This window comes from Denticeps clupeoides, chromosome 10 (genome assembly GCF_900700375.1).
Source record: "Denticeps clupeoides chromosome 10, fDenClu1.1, whole genome shotgun sequence".
Taxonomy (NCBI): Eukaryota; Metazoa; Chordata; class Actinopteri; order Clupeiformes; family Denticipitidae; genus Denticeps; species Denticeps clupeoides.
Window position 1 is genome coordinate 21,530,899 of NC_041716.1, and position 12,902 is coordinate 21,543,800.

A 12,902-nucleotide genomic window follows, 5' to 3' on the forward strand; every position below is an offset into this window, starting at 1 on the left:
CGTCGTAACAAAAGGGGCAAGCAAAGGTTGTGGTTAGAGGTTATAATTAGTCAGGCGTGGGTAAGGAAGGCTAGTGTCTCTGGGAATTAATTCAACAAAGAGCGTCAACAAAGAGTGTCTCCTCGGGGTCACCTGGCTTTTATACTTGCCGCTGCCCGCTCTCACTTCTGTTTCCAGGTCGCTCTCTGGAAGGGCTGGAGGCCTGGAGTCCTCAAGCATGCCCTGTATTTTTCAAAATTATTTATAGACATAATGATAGCTTTGAAAGCCATCCTCTGGGATGCAGTTGGTGGTGTCTAAGAGTGATTCAATTTTTGAATAATGCATGATTAAAAAATGAACCTTTTGAATGAATGTAATTTAAATTTAAATGCGCTGCACCAGGTGGTTTGGTGGATAGATCCAGGGGGACAGCTGTTAAGAAAACTGCATGATTCTCCCAACAGAGGGGTTAAGGTTGAAATCAGCTGCACCACTGACTCCTACTTAACACCACACTACAAAAAAGCCAAATCAAAATACATATTTATGAATGTCTAAAGTTTAAACTTTTACAGCCTAAATGGTGAAAGTGGTTCACATTTTATTAATCATATTCCTTCACTGATTCTGACCCATGGGACATGAGTAAAAGATAGATTATCTGACCCTCTTGTGATTGAAATTTGATTTCTTTAATAAACTAATCAACTAATTACTCTTAATAGGACTAATTATTATTAACCAGTAATTACATCCAACTGAGAATCACTTAAGTGACATTTACTGAAGGAAAAATCGAATTCATGAGCAAATTAGAAAATAACTTTCTGTTATAGAATTATTTTGTTGCGGATATCCTTTGTCATTTTGTCAGATCAGCGTTAACCAGATTGCTCCTCAGGCACCATGACAGTGTCCAATATTGATCCCAACACCTCACTGACATCCTCAATCCCTCCCCCTGTTTACTTTTTATATATGCATGTGGCCTCAAAAGGTCAATCGGGATTAAAGTATCACTACTGCCACTACGAGAGGCTGTCCGTAGCCTTAAATCCCTGTCTGAAGGGTAGAAAAAGAGACTCGGATCAGATAATACCTCTGACACGCCTCTGTCCTACCTCAGGAGATCAAATGCACTGACATGTAATGGTGCTGGTAACAAACCTAACAGGACGTATCAGGATGTGAATCATGCATTTACTCAAACCTATATGAAGTATGCATTATGTCTGTATACTATATGCTGTGAGGTTTCGGTCCATTTTGACTGTTTACTCACATTAAAGACTAATGCTCTCCATGCTTCATTTCTTATTGTGGCAGAAGTGAAAAAAAATCTTCCGCAGATTACCCAATTATACAAAGGGGCTTTCCTGAATGGCAGCCAGTTTTATTCTGTAGCGACATGCTGAAGCATGCAGAATTACCTGTTTCCAACAATCATCAGCCCGGCTTGTCTGTAATGCAAGGTTATCCCCCAGTGGATTATGAAGACGCGTCTAATTAAGATGAAAAGCATTATCAGCCTGCCCACAATGAGTAACTGTAAAGTGGAACAAATAGCTGTCAATTTAGGGAAGATTCAAATTTGAAAAACATCTTATTAAAATGACCTCTGTCATGTAATACATTGTGTATAGAATTCTGTCTGAGCACTTGCTCAGGAAGATGCTCCTTCCTTGGCTTAAACCGGAGGCAGCAATATTCTGGATCTTTCCTTCCTACACTGTCATGGGGAAAGAGGTGTAAAAGACATGCTGCTGTGCCTGCAATATGGTTAATTGTTATCATTACTCATCTGATCCTGAAGGTGTGACTGCGCCACTGATTCACCACTAAATGCCCAACCATCTTCACAACAGAAATTTGCACCCTTGTTTTGGAGGTGCCAGTGCGCTGCGTCTTCCACCAGTGGTGTAGTCTTCAGCTGTTAAAATCATTTTGACGTGTAATGTTGCATACACACTGGCTCCACATTTACCCCCTGTCCCAAGGTGCCTCAGGGCAAGGACAAAATAATAATAAACACTTCAGCACACAGCGCCACCTGCGCACAATTACTCACTTCTCTTGTGATTGTCTCTCAGAGGAAATGAATGGCATTTTTTTCATGATGAACTTTTAATGAAATTTCCTTCAACATGAAACCATCAAACTTTTTTTTCACTCCAACCCACAGATCAGAGGCGTTTGGTAGTTTCTCTGTGGAGACTTTCAGGTAAACTTGATATTTGTGTTTTTTCTCTGGCTCTTACAATGGGCTGGTATATGTTTTTTGAGCAGACAGTCAAGGTTTCCTGATGTCATGATCTTCATTGTTCTGCCATGTTAAGCCTAAATGGTTCTTTTACAGGCCAGCTCCCTCCAGGTCCATTGGTGCCATGCTTTGGCCTTCTGTCTGCTTGCCAGAACAGAGGGAAAGATATAGAGAAAGACAGGGAACCCCGCTGCCACCACACCACCTGCTTTTAATCCGGGGTCCCATGTGCCGTGTCCCTAATCTCATCTCAGTGAACTGATCACCCAACATCTTCATGGTGAGCCAAGAATTCATGCATACAAGACCTACCCTTTCCCAATACTGAGGGACATGCATCTCCTCCCCAGACTCCAGATTACTGATAAGCGCTACAAAAAAAGGCTTTGTCCACCTAACAAAATAGAGATTTCAGAGAATGGCTTCGTAATGTGACAGATACTATACCATTGGCTGGAATAGTCTGAAATAGTGGCTGTCGGTCAGCTCCAGGTAGCAGTGTGCTGTAACACTTGAATCAGGTACACATTCTTTTCCCAGGATGCCAATTCAGGTACTTTAATGGATGCTTTTGACAGTGTTGGCATCTCTGACTGATGGGATCACTGCCCTTCCACAATTTGAGGCCTTGAGAAGATTTAGGGGTTATTAACTGAAACCCACTTGAACGTAGGATCTAATTTCCCTTGCACTTTGTCATGTCGGAATGAAACAGGAGGCACACTTGCCCGACATAGTAACTAGTATTGAGAATAATTGAAAAGCGACACAATGGCCAAAACAAAAAGGAAACACTTTCTAGAAGTGATACACTTTCCCCAAAAGTGATAGAAAAAAGTGCAATTATTCACAGGTAAAAAAACAAGTCTGCTACAAAAATAAATCAAACATTACAAAAATTACAGAAAACAAAAGACATGAAACATGTCTTTAAAAAATTAAGAAATAACAAAAACACCCACACCTAAACCTTCAAATTCCCCCAGTGATGGCATCTCCCATATACCCAGCCAAACCAAAATACCTGGACGTGACACCAAAATAGTAACAAGCAGCCAATATTTAATCATGCCGACAGAAGGTCTCTTGCTTACTCTGAGCGTCACTCAATTGCATACACGAACAACTAACAGTAACTAACGTGTTTTCAAGCAAAAACAAGGCTTAAATTCATGTAATTACATGTAATTGAGCACTCATGGAGATATTTAGGTTAGACAGTAATACAGTGCCAGCTGGTAGTCACCCTAACCTTTTTGAAACCTTGGCACAAGAGAAGGAGCAACAGAAGAACCACTCCCGGTGGTGGCCAGGTATGTGATGACAATTTCAGGACCCCTATTGAACAAGTATTGGTATCATCGGGGTCCTCCTCTGTTGGCTGAGAAGGTGGACCAAGGAACCTGGGGGCCCTCTCTCTGCACATCCATTCAGGAGGCCGGTTTCCCAGCCACTTCAACCATCTCTCCTCAGATCTTTGACTATAAATCTGACATATTCCTTGGGCCATTGGCTAGTGTATTGTGGTATTAGTTGGATTAGTTGGATTTTAGAATCAACCAGATCATATTTTAATGATCATGCTGGTTTCAGGGCTTTAGAGCTTTATTTAGCACAATACAGAGCCATTCTCTCACAATAAATCCCAAGTAAGAGCTGCATTCCAGATTACACGTTTGACTTAGGTTGTAGACACGCTGCCACTAGGGAGGGGGAGTGGGTGTGGCTGTTCTTGAGTGTGGGTTAAGAAGTGTTGCTCCGACCTCTGTGAAGTGGTACTGGAAGGCAGCTGGCTGTACTCGTGGTTGTCAGGGCAGACTGCTCTTGGGAGCAGCTGCAGTGTCAGAGAAGGTGTGGGGATCTTGTTTTTGCTGGAAGATTTGATAGGCAACATCAGGATCAAACAGAAGATAGAAGGGTAATCCAAAATCATGGTCGGGGTCAGAAGACAGTACACAATGAGGGTTGAGGCAGGTAGATCCAAAAATATTTTACAACAAATGTGAGTTTAATAGACAAATTAGTTCACATCTGCTGTTTCTCATCTCTGTGACCTTACGGTTCAGGGGGGACGGGGCTTTGCCTCGCCCTCTGGTGGCCTGGCAGGCAAGTGGCGGCAATGACAGTTTCTGGTGTGGTCTAAATGCAGTATGGTAACAGCTCTTTTTGTTATGCCTGTCATTGCATGAATGGATTCCTTTACGCTATTGACCTCATCTTTTAAAGTGCACCTTGCTTTTAGTTTACGTAGATGTCTTTTTTCCCACTGGCAGTTTCCCAATACTTTGATGGGCGCTACTGGTCCTTTTCCCACTCGGAATTATTGTTATACCAGAGAGTATGTAGCCAACCCGAAATCTGCTCTTAGCCTGAATTCTGTCATTGCATTCAAAGGGAGCCTAATAACATTTCACCTTGAAAATGATAGAATCCCCAATTTTGCAGCATCAACATCAACGCAAAGAGGATAGTGGCCATTTATTAATGACGGGATATTCAGGTTACAGAATATTTTCTTTAAATTGGAACAGATCAGTTGTTGGTAAACCGAATAAGATAAGCAGTTAAAAATAAAATATGATTTGGATATGATTTGGAATATTCCAATGAGACACAAATGGGGAGAAAGAACCTTATGGAATTGTAGATACCAAAAATGTATTCAGATGAACCTCTGAAATCATTTATTCAGGAATGAGATCTAAAGCAAAAAGAGTCTAAAGTCTTAAAAACAAAACAAAACACTAAAACAATCTTAAATGCCAACACAACAGAATTATAAATTAATATGCTATATTCAATCCAATAAGAAAAAATGGTTTTATGAATTCTTCTTTTTTTATTATGCACATAAAACACGTGAAATGAATCATAACCCTTTGATTTCTTTTTTCTTTTAGAGATCAAGGAAATATTCCCTCATACATCCTTTACAACTGCAGTCAAATACAATTTCATTGTACCACAGTTCGAATGACGTACACAGGCCCCGTTATTCTGGATATAACGACAGGTACATTACATATGAATTATTGCATTTTTCAACGAAAAGCGCTTGTGAGTACAGGCCTCGGTGCCGCTGTTTTGTCCATAGAGGGCGCTGCAGTTACAGAAAAAAAACTACGTTGTGTAATTTCTCTGCTCATTTTACACTTATGAGCCGCATTTAGAACAGATCGGTATTTTTGGGCGCTCATGTTTTGAAAGATATGTATAGAATGTACCTGCTATGCATGCAGAACGGAATAGAATAGGTCTACGAGAGCTGTGGTGGCGGATTAAAATAAAGGTGAATACTTGAAGATTTTCTGTCTGTCTTTACAAGACCATGGCATGCGTCTTCTTATTACAGACCTCAACACTGATCAATAATCATTGATCAGTGTTGAGGTGTGTATGGTCGAACTGGACCCAGTTTTGGGAACCCAGTAACGACATTACTCTTGAGATCATTTCCGCGATTGTTCCATTTAAAAGGGTGGGCTCGTCATCTCGGTGGCGACATGGTTAACGCGCGCACGCGCGCACGCGCGCACGCGCGCGCGCGCGCCAGGCGGGCAGGCGTTCGGGGGGCGGGGCCGGGTTTAAACGCAGCGCTGTGCCGGTGGTACAGTACTCGTCCGGACCCCGGTCAGCTCCGCAGCTCTGTAGCCGGTGTCATGTGTGGGTAGGTCGGGGGAGAACGTGTCAGCGAGCACCGGCAGCACCGGGCGGATGGCAGAGCGGAACCGAGCGGAACAGCCGTCGCGACGCTCCGTCCCCAGTGAAGGAATGCGCCGGGCGCTCGGCGCCGTGTGGTGAGCGGCCGCGGACTGTGCGGACTCTGCTGCAGGAGTCTGGTGCCCACATTCCTGCCCGGTGGGGAGTTCGCTTTTCCCGGACAACGTGCCACTGGGACCGTTTTCGGTGTGGATTTAACTTAAGGAACAATGTGCTGTGCGTGAGCAGCACCGTTTCTGCAGACAGAGGTGAGTTATGAAAGAATAATAATAATAATGAGCCCTGCGTGGGATTTATTCGGCATTGAGGTCGGAATGCTAACCTGACTGTACAACGCGAACTGGCCCTGCTTGGACCACATCACGGCGCGACTGCGCTGCGTCTTTGCACGTGCAGCGTGGGAATTCTGAGCACGTCTGACTTGCATCAGTGGTTACAACAGACAGGATGCTTCTCCAGCTCAACATTTTCAGCGGCTTATGCAGCCCAGATCAGGAACTAAAAAAAAAAACTAAATCTCATTATGTCTGATTGACCGACTTCATTGATTCTCTTAAAGTAAATTCTGTTTTTTTATTATGCACGATATTTTACATTAGGATCACTCATCCTTGTGATGGAGTTCAATGAATTATTAAACGGGTGGCTTGGTTTGAAAAAACTCATCCCAAAAGGAATATCAGGCATTCCATAAGCTTAGCTGTTGTGAGAAGCGAAGGTATATGAAGAAATACTTCAGTTGTGTACTTTTTACATTCAATTATTAGATATAGAATGTTTATTAAAGCCCTGTGTAATTTATAGACTGGGTTGACTCTCTTCACCTGCTCCAGTAAATCTATGGTCCAGTAAATCAGTGATCATCACAGGGAATTTCAGCCTCAGTGCTTGGAAGTGGAATCTCATACATTGTTGTCTAGTGGCTATAATTCAGGATTCCGGCTCTCCTCCTTCAGACAGATCATCTGGTGCAGCAGCAGACCAGCAGATGCACCCACAAATCTTAATTTCTACCCACTCTGTGGGTCCGGGAGAGCCGCGCCTGCCTTGACATTGACTCTAAAGAAAATAAATGTTGTTTTAAGTAGAAAATTGTGGGGCATTTGCATGAAAATTGCTTGCATCTGCTATGAGGGACAGACACAGTATTAATGGTTCTTTGCCAGCCTATCAAACGCTGCTTCATCTTGGTAAGAAGGGTTTTATTATGTGTGAAGCGTGACCTACTCGCATAATTTTTGATGTCCATTTCAAAGGGCAAACCTCATTTTGAGTTCTGATTCGCCTTCTCCAGTCTGGAAATTGCCATCTCGAATTGCACAGAACACCAGATCAAGTCTATTTTGCTAGCTGTATTCCTTTTGTTTTGAAACCTCGGAAAGCTGGTACTAAAGGAGCATGACAGACGGAATCTCTGCATAACTATACAGTAATAAACTGAAGCCTTCTCTTAATAATGTGACCGAAAGGGTGCGGGGCAGTGATTAAAATTTTAAATCCCTAAAAGATTCTCTCACTGAAAGTTTCATGACCTTTCCTTTGAATTTATTCAATGTAATTACAACCTTTCAACAACAATCACAAATCAATTTTATTCAGCATTGATCTCTACTTTTGTTCAGTGTTTTCCATTAAAATCCAATAATATTGAAATGCTGACTTAATGTAGATGCAACCCTGGTCGGGAAAATTTTTAGTTTAAGGACCGTTTTTTTGGATGTTGGTCATGGATTTGCCCAAATTTGTTGCCTTAGGGCCCTTTCTCTGTGATTAAGCAAGTGATCCCATGCATCACATGCTTTTTAATCAATAAGGATATCTGCATTAAAAGCTCAGTTGGACGAACTCCGGTCCCTCCTCATCCACTGAGCAGGCGTGTGCTGCTTGGCTTCGCCAGCACTTTGTCTGAGGGGCCCAAATTCAGCCAGGTCTGCTCTCTTTCTGCCAGCATGTGCTCCAACAGTCCGGCTGGATTTGTGCTCAGACAGCCAGAAAGTCGGCACATCTGGTGCATTTGTTTGGCTCTCAAGCAACACTTTCAGCTCTCAACTCACTGCTCTTGTGAAGGGGTGGACATGTTCTGCTATTATTTACACGAAAGCATGTTTTGGGAAGTTCTTCCCATAAAAAAGACTTTTTTTTATTGATTCATATTTCTACCATCTTGACAGGTAAGATGGCTGAAGAGGCTTGTGGGATGGCAATGGTGATTCCAGTGACATGCACATTTAACCTAGGTGAGAACTCTAAGCCAGTGTAGGGTGTCAATGAGGCTTGTCAGATTTGTCCTGTACCGTAAAATGTTGGTTCTAGTGAAAGAGATGGGGTTCTGCAGTGTTGCGTCTAGTGATGGCATGCTCCCTGGATTGCTCAGGCCCACCTCGGTTTAGCTTGAGAGATTCTGACAAGTAGCTAAGCATGCAGGCAGAATTCTTGACCTGTTTCTTAATGAGCCAAAAGTGAAAAGTTGGCTCCGCCCACTCCCCACTCCTTCATGCCCGCCAGGGTTGTTCCTTGCAGATATAGGTCTTCCTCCTCTTCTGTGCTTGACTGCGTGATCCGTGTTTGTGTGTGTTTTTCGTATCTCTCCATGGTTGGTGTGTTTATCTGCGGCTCTCTACAGTCCAGCTGTCACAACAGAGATCTCTATCACTCTGACCCCAACACGCTTCAGTTGACTGAGCCGCATGTGTGTGTTTCGTCAAACAAGGAGAAACCTTCCCCCGTACTGATGATGGTAAGGAGGACGGGAAGACATCCATTCCACACAGTCCAGTTGCTTTTTTGTAATATTCTCCAGGGTAAATATGAGAAGAAGTGATTATTTGTCTTCAGCAGCCTGACCCCTTTGCTCAGAAACACCTTAATTAGCGAATGCTTCTGTTGCCTCTAATTACGGAGAACTGTCTCGGAAGACAGAGGCTCACAGTTAGTAGGTGGCAGCGGCCAGATTGGGTTCAACAAAGTGTGGGCACGATGTTTTCACAGCTTCACAGTTTGTGCCGGAGAAAGCCAGGCTGCCTTTGGGCTGAGGTGGCGATAATTTGGCAAGAGAAATGTTTTTTCTCCCCCGTGGCCATTTCTGATCACCTTGCGGAAAGACGATTTCCTGGGACTGAAAGAAGCCTGCAGCCAGTCCCGTCTGCTTGTGGCCTGATTGCAATGAAGTATTTTGAGGATACCACAGTGAACCTGGCTGTGGAAAAATAATGATGTTCTTTGCAGTCCGCAATCTTGATCGCCTTTCTTCTTTTGTATGTGTGAATAGGCTGCTTTCCCGCGGTAACTTGCTAGGCGGGAGGAAATAACTGAATCAAACCGAGCTGACTTGCTATGAGCAACACAAAGCACAAAATCAATGGCGCCGTGCAGCATTCCGGCTCTCAATGACTGATCCAAATTGGTACGTAACTGAATTTCAGCCACCATATTGCGCGAGGAGGGCCGTTTCGGCATGATGGAGGTGTGAGCGGGTACGTTTCCTGCAGAGGAGCTGGTGTGGGGCTGTTAGATTTTCTATGGCTTTTTTTTTCGTAAGATTTCAGGACCAGTTGGTAATTTCTCCTCGGCTTACGACCAAATCTTCCCCGAACTCACCCCACCAAAAACAAAGGCTTTTGTTTAGATATTCAGTTGGACAGATGGAGGAGGGGAAGAAAAAAGACTGTAAATGAAAAATGTGCAAACTTGTGGACCATGGTGGGAAGACATAGTGGGAAAGGGCCGGTCCTTTGGTTTCTCCCTCCTGCTTAAAGCCAGTGGCATTCAGAGCTTTCATGTTGTCCAAGGAGCCAGGGCTCCTTTTATTAAGATGTTAATGGAACTGCCTTCACCACACATTTCCAAAAAGACAGAATCTGTTGGCAATGCTGTTCCTCAATTCCTGCCATTCTCTCTCCTTCCTTTCTCCATTGTTACTCTAGAACTGATTTATTTTGTTCTGGTAGCAAGTTTTGTAATTCTTTACCTTTTTCAGCCATGTGCTGCATTGTTTAGAATGTCAGCTACAGTAGCATTTGCGCAGACGAAAGCTGTGAACGCCACCTCCCACAGTGAATCAATTTGCCTGTGTCATGTGTTCTCTGTGTTTTTGGGAGCTGACAGTGTGAAAAGAGTGTGTGTGTGTGTGTGTGTACTAGGATGGCACCATTGGCCCCCATGGTCAGCCACACTGCCCCCTTGTGACGGAAGAAATGTGGCCAGCCACCGTTACTATGGTTTGAGTGGGTGAGTAAACCAGGTGGCAGCGTCCACCAGTGTGTGTGTGTGTGTGTGTGTGTGTGTGTGTGTGCGTGTGTATTAGTGTGGGGGGGTGTCACCAAAGAGGGCTTTGTCCTTTGACTCCCGCCAATTAGTGATGGCTAAAGCTTGAGAATTCTCCTTGAGGCGCAGAGCCTTGTCAACCAATATTGTTGCAATATATATAGCTTCAGTCATTAAAGCCTTGTTGTCATTTCAAAAAGTAGCCTATAAATAATTGAGTACTTTTTCGACTGTGATCTGTGTTCCACCTCTTTTAACGTGGATCACTGAGATGCTGAATTAAGTTCTACACCCATGTGAAAAAAAATGTTTTCTCTTGTACTGAATAAAGTTATTATTTTTATGGCATATTAAAGCACTTATGGGAGACCTGAAAATTCAGTTTTTAAAACGGCCCACTGGTGACATTCCTTGCAACAAGTTCCATCTGTGCCATTCGAGCCCATGACGGAATGCTTGATTCATTACCAGACCCCTTGCACCTCCGTCTTGGTCCAAGTCGCCAACGCTCTGACATGTTCCCGCCTGCATCCGAGCTGCCAGCTTTGTTACAATCCTGCAGTCAGCCGCTGCCTTATCTGGCCAGATAGTTCCCCTCTCCTGTCGGAAGACGGACGCCTTAACACATCCTCTGCCTTCAGCTGGGAACAGAGGAGCGATAAGCCCTTCAAATTCATTCCTGAGTGAGATAGCAAACAGAGCACCTTAAATGAGAAACTCTGCGGGAAGCTGGAGGAAAGAATAAACGGAGGCTGTGTGTCATCCAGATTATCCACTCTGTGGGGACCAAAGTTGACCAAAACAATCCCAAAGCAAAGGGATGATGAAAGTCCCTGAAAGCTCCTGGCTGCCAAACATCCCAAAAAAGAGACACACAGGCCTTTCTTGAGAAGCCCACCACTCTGCGAAGATCAGTTGATACCACAGGAGCTGAAAAAGAACTGGGCTTCATCCATTCTTTGTTTTGGCCTGTGCAGCTTTACTCGGATGTCCAAGCCAAGTGAATTTAATCTTCCCACTGTGTGTCTAGGCATCGTTATGCTAACATGATCCATGCAGTGGGGTTTCAGGTCTGAAGCAATGTGCTATTTTTTCCCAAGGTTAGACATTGTCTTGGACTTGATGGCAGACTTCCTTAATTGTCCCTGAGGAGTGCAGCCAGCACGGGACTGGACCCTGTCATTACTGATCAGAACATGGCTGTGGACTTTCAGGCCTGCATGCTTCAGCATAATGATCCTGAGAGCCCATATTCTGGCAATAAAAGGGACATTGTGGTGTGTGGGAGTGTGTGGGTGTAAATCCTCTATTTTTGATCATCATTTTTAGTAGAACAGACAGACCACATGATCTGCGAGGAAACCAGAAAAGTCTAATTTGAGACATGACAACAACATCATCCCCCTTAGCAGCGCAGGTTTACATCTAATATTCTGTTCAGCATCAGGCTCTTATATTACTTCACAAGAACAAAAAAATAATCAGATGGTGACATCATGTCTAATTCAACAGCAATGTAGGTCAACTGCTCTCCTCTTTCAAAAATGAGGGTCTCTAAGACAATTATCCTGAGTGTGACAGTGCAGCGGCTCAGAGATCTGCTGAGACGTAGATTAAATATGACTGCTACTGACACTGGATGGAGAGGAGGAGTTCGGGAGGGAAGCAGGGGGAGGGCTGGCAGTGGGCTCTTGTATTCACGGAAGCATTTGAACGAACATCTCTTCATGTCTCAATCTGCAACAGTTAGGGATTAGGCGGCTAATTCCATTTAATGCCTGAAAAACACAAAGGGTGATCTGTGTTATTCACGGCTTTGTGGCTGCCATGGCATCACAGTGGCATTACCACAGCCTCTGGATATTATTACTGCACACTTCCTGCTGATATTTGCAGGTCATTCTTGACCAGGAAAGAACTGTGTTGTGTTCACTGGAGGTTTGGAACATTTGGAACATTCCTTTGTCTTAAACTCAAGGTATCGCAGCTTCTAGTGCTCAGTTGGCTGCGGCTTCTGCCAGCACTGGGGTTCGAAGACGGGTCACAGGGTCAAACATGTGATGCCACCCACCTCTTTTGAACCATTGTGTATCAAGTTGTGCAGCTACTTCCATTGTTGTTGGAGCGCAATGCATATTTTATGAGCCAATTATCCTCAAATGAGGGAAAATTCTCTCACATTATTGCAAAAAATAATAAAATGAATTTGCATGGTTTTTGTTTTGGCTGTTTACGCATCAGTGATGCTCCCCCCATTACAGCTGTTAAAAGCTGACAATTAGTAGCTTTAATAGACGGATGAAGTACAGATATTTTCTTTTGTTTCCTTTCTGGCAGTTACTGTCCGCCCGCACCACACAAAGAAAACAGAGTTTGATTGACAGCGTGTGTGTGTGTGTGTGTTTGTAAACCTACCAATATGTGGACATTGACCTGACTGCACACCAATAAGGTGGGGACGTGTGTCATCGTGGGGACCAAAAACCAAGTCCCCACAAAGTTAACTACGCTAGCATGTATATTTCATCAAAATAAGCCTACCCCTTTAATATCTCCAAAGTCCCCAAGATGGACATTTTCTTGAAAAACATTGTGTATGTGTGTGCCTGGAATTGCTCACAGTGTGTACACGCCAACTAGGGTTGAAGAGGGTAATTGCAATTGCAGATACACACAG

The 12,902-nt window shown here is 43.7% G+C and overlaps 1 protein-coding gene across 3 annotated transcripts in view; it reads left to right on the plus strand.

Annotated features, from left to right (window-relative positions):
- The first annotated feature begins 5,809 nt into the window (after positions 1 to 5,809).
- The window catches only part of plxna2 (plexin A2), a 154,872-nt gene continuing 147,779 nt past the window's right edge, over positions 5,810 to 12,902 (plus strand). For all 3 annotated transcript variants that reach the window (XM_028992514.1, XM_028992513.1, XM_028992511.1), the window contains exon 1: positions 5,810 to 6,210. The gene's annotated coding sequence lies outside the window, so the exon portion shown is untranslated. The remainder of the gene's footprint in view (positions 6,211 to 12,902) is intronic.